General features: G+C 55.3%; 1 long non-coding RNA gene across 1 annotated transcript; it reads right to left on the reverse strand.

Annotated features, from left to right (window-relative positions):
- Positions 1-3,491: 3,491 nt before the first annotated feature.
- Positions 3,492-7,226, reverse strand: LOC122547727. Its single transcript, XR_006311075.1, has 2 exons — positions 6,819-7,226; positions 3,492-6,104 (listed from the first exon to the last, which is right to left on the reverse strand). It is a non-coding gene; the product is annotated as an uncharacterized LOC122547727 (long non-coding RNA).
- Positions 7,227-7,459: the final 233 nt, after the last annotated feature.

Here is a 7,459-nt window from a genome sequence, read left to right on the forward strand (position 1 = left end):
CTGTAGGACGTGGTGAGGACGGGCTTTCCTCAGGACGCAGAGAGACGCCGCTGGGGGATTTCTTGGCGATGGAGCTGGTGTTGAGGGTCCCGGAGAGACTCTCCCCCCCCCAGACATAAGCCAAGAAACGTGGCGCTCTTCACGATGCCCACCGTGGGGAGCCGTCGGTGTCCAGCGGAGAGTGGGCGCTCCTGAGGTCAACGGCCATCCCTTTTGTCTTGTCCATGTTCGTTGGCTCCGCACCAATCCTGCACCACCTCCTCTGTGTACACTGACCCGCCGTTCGTGCTGATGGGACCCACTGTGTGCACAGCCCTGGGGTGGGGGGAGGAGGGGGGGGGGGAAACCCCATGCTCAGTGCGATGGCTGTTGGAGATGCTGATCCCCAATCCGGACAGGCTGAGCTCGCCCAGTCTGGAAGTCCAGGACCCAGCTAGCAAAGGGAAGGTTTCCTATCTTCCTGGTGGTGGAAATTGAATAAAGATTTGTGCACTTTGTGTCTTTCACTGTGTCTCACACCTGCACACACACACACCATGGGTGCTGGGGTAAAATAAGCACTACGCAGTTAGGCAGTAGTGTGGGGGGGTCAGAAAAATAAATATATAACCAGCCACCTACCATGGGTGCTGGGGTAAAATAAGCACTACCGCTGTTAGGTGGTACTGGGGGGGGGGTTAAAAAAAAAGAAAAAAAAGAGAAAAAAAACAGAAAAAGAAGAAAAAAAAATTAAAAAAACAAAGGGAAGGTATTTAGATCCAGTCAGGCACCCTTCCCTCAGCAGATGGGCGACGGCCAGGTGTAGGGACGTGGAAATGGCATCGATACGTGGGTCGATACTGCAGGCTGCCCAGTGATATTTCTTTTCTTTTTTTTTTCTTTCTCTCTTTTTCTTTAGCTAGTCCAGGGACAGTCCCCTTCAAGGAGGAGAGTCCTTGCATGTACACGCACACTCACACTGATCCAACTCTCAAAAGGGAAAACACCCGAGTGGCCAGTGACAAACACTGCCCTTCACATCAAAGGGCAGTGCTGTGTGATCAAAACAGTGAAGGGGAGGGTAGGGACTAAATCAAAATAGAGTTGGGTGTCCAGTGGTATTGGTGAGGGGGTGGGCGGGGGGAGTGCTGCTGGGTCTTAATAGGTCCTCATCACCAGCTCCTCGAAGCACTCCATGACGATGGGCTGTTCAGGACAATGGGAGCGACGTTGGAACCGCGCGCAGGGAGATGTTAGCAACGTCCCGGAGGCCATTCCGGCAGAGCGTCCACCCTAGCAGGACTGTCCATTTGGAAGGACAAGGGGCCACAGGTACATGGGAACACCCCCACCCCTCCCTGCAAGTACCCCCTCCGAGCGCCTCACTGTCCGCCACTCGGAAATACATCGGCCGTTCCTTCAGGGTCAGAATCCTGGGACTCCATCCCTCAGGGCGCTGTGTGTGTGTGTGTGTGGGGGGGGTCCCTACACCCACACACGGTTCAAGATGGCGGCTCAACGCCACCTGAATAAAACCCAGTCCTGCGTTTCGGTAGCGCCCTTTCTGTCGGCAGGACTTTCCATTTACGGCGAGGGAGCATGGTCACTGTGCGCACAGCAAGATCCCAGCCTGAGCGGTGGGGGGGGGAAGCACTTTATTTCAGGGAGAGGGACAAACGGGGGGGGGGGGGGGTGCAGCACCCCCTGCTGTCTGTGCTGGGTGAGTGCTACTCTCGACACTGGAGACCCAGGCCGGGATTTGCACCAACTACAGAGAGACACTGCCATCCAGTGGCCAGGGGCTGACACCGCAGGGTTACAGCATCCGCAGAGTTCGCCAGTGGGTCTTCTGTCCTGGTTCGCCAGCTCACTGGCAGTCCGGAGACCATTCGGCCCTGAAAGTGAGGGCTGGCCCTTCCTGCTCCACATCCAGAATAACTGCCGTCCATTGGTCCTAGAGGGAGAGGTCAGTCAGTTTACAGCAGAGAGAGAGAGGGAGAGACAGAGAGAGAGAGAGAGAGCCACACACAGAGAGGGAGACACAGAGAGATACAGACAGACACACAGTCAGAAAGAAAGAGACAGAGACACACACACACAGACAGAGGGAGAGACAGAGGATGACATAGAGCGGGAGAGAGAGGCACACACAGAGATAGAGAGAGACACAGAGAGAGAGACAGATGGTGACACAGAGCGGGAGAGAGAGGCACACACAGAGATAGAGAGAGACAGATAGAGGGAGACACAAACAGAGATAGAGAGACAGAGAGAGAGAGAGACAGAGGGAGACAGGAGATACAGAGAGAGAGAGAGGGAGATACAGAGAGAGAGAGAGGGAGATACAGAGAGAGAGAGAGGGAGATACAGAGAGAGAGAGAGGGAGATACAGAGAGAGAGAGAGGGAGATACAGAGAGAGAGAGAGGGAGATACAGAGAGAGAGAGAGGGAGATACAGAGAGAGAGAGAGGGAGATACAGAGAGAGAGAGAGGGAGATACAGAGAGAGAGAGAGGGAGATACAGAGAGAGAGAGAGGGAGATACAGAGAGAGAGAGAGGGAGATACAGAGAGAGAGAGAGGGAGATACAGAGAGAGAGAGAGGGAGATACAGAGAGAGAGAGAGGGAGATACAGAGAGAGAGAGAGGGAGATACAGAGAGAGAGAGAGGGAGATACAGAGAGAGAGAGAGGGAGATACAGAGAGAGAGAGAGGGAGATACAGAGAGAGAGAGAGGGAGATACAGAGAGAGAGAGAGGGAGATACAGAGAGAGAGAGAGGGAGATACAGAGAGAGAGAGAGGGAGATACAGAGAGAGAGAGAGGGAGATACAGAGAGAGAGAGAGGGAGATACAGAGAGAGAGAGAGGGAGATACAGAGAGAGAGAGAGGGAGATACAGAGAGAGAGAGAGGGAGATACAGAGAGAGAGAGAGGGAGATACAGAGAGAGAGAGACGCACGGAGAGAGAGAGAGACAGAGCGGGAGAGACACAGAGAGAGAGACACATCGAGAGCGAGAGGTACAGAGAGATGCATAGAGAGCAAGAGAGAGACACAGACATACAGAGAGAGAGACACACACACAGAGGGAGAGGGACAGAGACAGGGAGAGACACACACACACGCATACAGAGAAGGAGAGACTAAGTAAGCAAGACAGAGATACAGAGAGACAGAAAGAGAGACCGAGAGAGAGAGTGAGAGAGAGAGAGACAGAGAGAGAGAGAGACAGAGAGAGACAGAGAGACAGAGGGACACATAGAGAGCAAGGCAGAGCACAGAGAGAGATACAGAGAGCGAGAGATGAGACAGAGAGACACACACATAGAGAGAGAGAGACAGAGTCACAGAGAGATACAGAGAGACACACAGTGAGACAGAAAGAGACAGAGACACACACAGATATACAGAGAGAGAGAGAGAGAGATGGAATGTTTCTCGGGAATGTTGAACTGCGTTTTTCAGTGGACCATGACAGAAGTGATACCCAGAAAAGGAACTGTTTGCAAATCAACAGGTTCTTGTTGGAATTTATTTCAGTTCTTTACAAAGTCAGGATGGGTACAATGTACAGACAGATGATATAAATACAGGAGGCACTCCCAGTGGGGTGATATAAACAGCAATCAGCCAGTATGGTACAAAATACATTGAATAAAGAGGGGCCATTTGGCCCACAGTGGACGCTGAACTAGAAACAGCCTCTGATCGCTCCTTCTCCAATGCCAATCTCTCAAAATAGCGTCAACACCCGCCATGTTGGCACCCTATGGGGGGAGAGGAAGTGATGGTGGGCAAGTCTTGATGAACCCAGCGTTAGGCGACCAGGCTCAATAAAGGAGCCCACCAAAATCGTCCTGACTTGTGGGATGGTGGGTCTCACATTCCTGTCAGACCGTCCTTGGTGCGGAAACAGGAGGAGGCCGTTCAGCCCCTCCAGCCCTGTTACTGAATCCGGGTGGATTTCCAGAAACGGTCAGTGGTTGGAAAGTGCGGACGTACGAGGTACGCCCCCCTCTCAATCTTGGAAAGCTAATCCGGCAAGCCACAGGGAAGGGCCAATGGAACGTCACTCCTCTATCGGCAGAGGGTTCAAATCCAGGAGGAGGGGGGGTGGGTGGTCCTTGCCTCAGTTGTCTCGGAATTTGGGTTCAACTGCCCCCCCCCCTCGGTGGACGGGCGCACATCCGCTCTCCTTATCTCAGACAGGAGGGCAGAGAGGCTTTGGAATTCCGAAAGCCGGGAAGATGAGGAAGCCCGGCCTTTGAGGGCGTTGAAGGTGGAGATGGATAGACGTCAGACGGGCAGCAGTGTGCCAGGTTGTGGAGAGAGAGAGAGCGGGTTTAAAGGTGCCAGCGTGTTGGTTGGCAGGGCAGTCTGAATGAGCTGGCATCAGCTCCTGCTCCATGCCACCCGTTTCTCGGAGGACTGGACGGGAACACCTCAGTCCGAGCTTGGCTTCGGAAGCGGAGGGACACGGGTAAGGAATCCCTGACCCGGCTCCTGGATGGCGACTGGCGGAGTTGGCACTTAGGGCAAAAAAAAGACCAATGGCAGTGTGGCAGCGAGGTGAGAGGGTGGGGGTTACGTTGGACTACAAGTCAGGTCAAGGAGGGCGTAATGAGCCCCTAGTGTGGGTAAGGGCGGGGGGGGGGGTGGTGGCTTAGACTGGCATTGGTTGGAACACCGGCATATGAGGGTGCATGGGGTGGGGGAGAGGGTTGGGTGAGAGACAGACTTGGCGCGTAGGGGTGTGGGATGGTGGGCGAGGGCTCGATTCTGGGGGGTTTTGTTGATAAAGAAAATACCTTCCTCAGTCGAGTGCATTGAGTGCGCCATTCGCAACAGCCTCACTTTGGGTCACTGATATCCCCTTAGATGGGCAGATTGGCCACCCTTACCTGATCTGGGCCCTACACATGACTCCAGACCCCTCAGCAACGTAGCAGCCTCCCTATTCCCCTGTGAAACAAACTCTGTTTGGCACCTCCTGGAGTCAGACAGCAGGGAAACAGACCCTTCGGCCCATCCCGTCCGTGCTAACCCCAATCCCAAACTAAACTGGTCCCTCCTGCCTGCTCCTGGCCCCAATCCCTCCAAACCTTTCCGCCTCATGGACTTATCCAACTACCGCTTAAGCGCTGTAATTGGACCCCCATCCTCCATTTGCTCTGGACGTTCACTCCACTTACAAATGACCCTCCATGTAAAAGATATTGCCCCTCATGTTCATGTCCTTTTTAAATCTTGCTCCTCTTACCTTCAAAATATGCCCCCTAGTCTTGAAGTTCCCCCCCCCCCCCAACTGGGGAAAAGACCCCTTGCTGTTCACCTTATCTGGACCCCTCATACACTTCCACAAGGTAACCCTTTCCACGCTCCAGAGAGAAACGTCCCAGACATTTCTCCTTGTAACTCGGACCCGCCATTCCTGGGAAATCTCTTGGGAGCCCTCTCCAGTTTCGTAAGATCCTTCCCAAAACCGAGCGGCCAGTAACCGATGCGGTGAACGCCAGACGAAGCCTCACCAATGTCCTGTACAACCTCAACACGACGTCCCCAACTCCGAGGGGAGCTCTGAAGACTGAAATCCTCCCAACTGGCGAGGAGGCAGGAAGAGGCGGAGGTCAAAAATAGGTCAGGAAAGAGTTCAACTGAGAACGCAAAGAATGAAAGAGGGGAGCAAGGGGTCATCGTTCAGGCCGAGCGGGGCTGGAAGAGCAGGTGCCTGCGAGTCTGTGGACGTCCAGGCTGCCTTCAGTTGTGACCGTGGAGGTGGGTGGTTTGTTGGGGGGAGGTGGGGGTGGTGCACATTGGTGAGAAGGGTCAGGGGCCTAGCTGCTCAGGAGACGTCAGTCTCATGACGGTCCAGTTGAGCTCTTGGCGTGATCCAGGGTTGTAGAGGGCAAAGTATTGGGAGGGAACCGTGGGGTTGGGCGGGGGGGGCTGCGGGAAGGGGGTGTTGAGTCAGGGGCTGTTAGATGGCGGACAGTCCGTTGGTCGGCGTCAAAGCCCGATGGGTCAAATCCCGATGGCCCACCGCGGTCGGTGGGTGGGTGGGTGGGGGGCATCAATTCTCTCCTTCTGGTGGTGGGAGGGATCCAAGTCATGTTGTCTCGGAGGTCTCCTGCAGGTGAGGAGGGAGAGAGAGAGAGAGAGTCATGAAACGTTAACAGCCCACCACTGTTGACATCTCGCTGTCTGTTCCCAGAGAGAGAGAGAGCGAGAGAGAGAGCGGGTGTGAGGAGGGACCGGGCGCCATGTTGGATTGGGACAGACATTGGTTTGCTCTGAGCAGCCAATGGGCTGGTGGGATTATCACTGGGCACCGCCCCACCCCCGAAGCCAAGTTCAAATCCCGCCACAGTGGATTTGACTTTTCTCGGAGTCTTACTGTCTGGAAAACTCTACCCGATTCTTGGATTATGGAAATGGCCAACCACACCCGGTCTGGTTTCCGGCGATGTGTGGTTGACCTGCCCCGGGGGGGAGGAATAAGGGCTAGGCAATAGATGCCCACTGCCCATGCACAAACACCCGAGCCTCCCCCACACTCCCATCCCCCAACACAGAGGGCGTGACTGGCACCGACTCCCGGTCGGGAGGAGAGGGCGCGGACGGTTTGGGCGATGCCAACAACGGGTGCCACGCCCAGCTGTGTGCCAGGGTCCCAGTGCCCGTCCAACGAGGATGCGGGGCTCGGAGGGACTGAGGCGTGGAGCTCAGCGCAATCCCCATCAAGATGGCGCCCAAGGTCGGCCCAGGGTCAGCTGGGGCGAGGGGTCAGCGAGCGCGCCCGAGGGGCATACGATCCGGGACTTGGCGCCACACGTGCACTTACCGTCTCCATCCAATCGCTGGTCCTGAAGTAGAGGAAGACAGGCTGCAATAGGGAGAGGGCGGGTACCACAGATTAGCAGGATCTACATGACCAACAGCATCGCCCGAAGACAGACAGCGGCGAAAACGCTTGCCTCTGACTCGTGGGTTTGAGTCTCGCTGCAGAGGCAGGAGTTACGATTTCGGACCGTGGCTCACAGACAACGGCGGCATGGAGTCCGAGAGCGGGCCCGATCTCCACGAGCTCAATTGTTGTAACGTCCCGCTCGGTTTCTCGCCCCTTCCTGTCCCTGGCCACCTCACTCAGTCCACAGCTTCATTGTTACCGAATTCAACCTCTAGGGGGCGGTGTAAGAGGAGCTTTACTCTGTGTCTAACCCTGTGCTGTCCCTTTCCTGGGAGTGTTTGCTGGGGGACAGTGTAGAGAGAGCTTTACTCTGTATCTAACCCCGTGCTGTCCCTGTCCTGGGAGTGTTTGCTGGGGGACAGTGTAGAGGGAGCTTTACTCTGTATCTAACCCCCGTGCTGTCCCTGTCCTTGGGGTGTTTGATGGGGACAGTGTAGAGGGAGCTTTACTCTGTATCTAACCCCGTGCAGTCCCTGTCCTGGGAGTGTTTGATGGGGGAACAGTGTAGAGGGAGC

The sequence above is a fragment of the Chiloscyllium plagiosum genome, unplaced genomic scaffold, assembly GCF_004010195.1.
Source record: "Chiloscyllium plagiosum isolate BGI_BamShark_2017 unplaced genomic scaffold, ASM401019v2 scaf_735, whole genome shotgun sequence".
NCBI lineage: Eukaryota > Metazoa > Chordata > Chondrichthyes > Orectolobiformes > Hemiscylliidae > Chiloscyllium > Chiloscyllium plagiosum.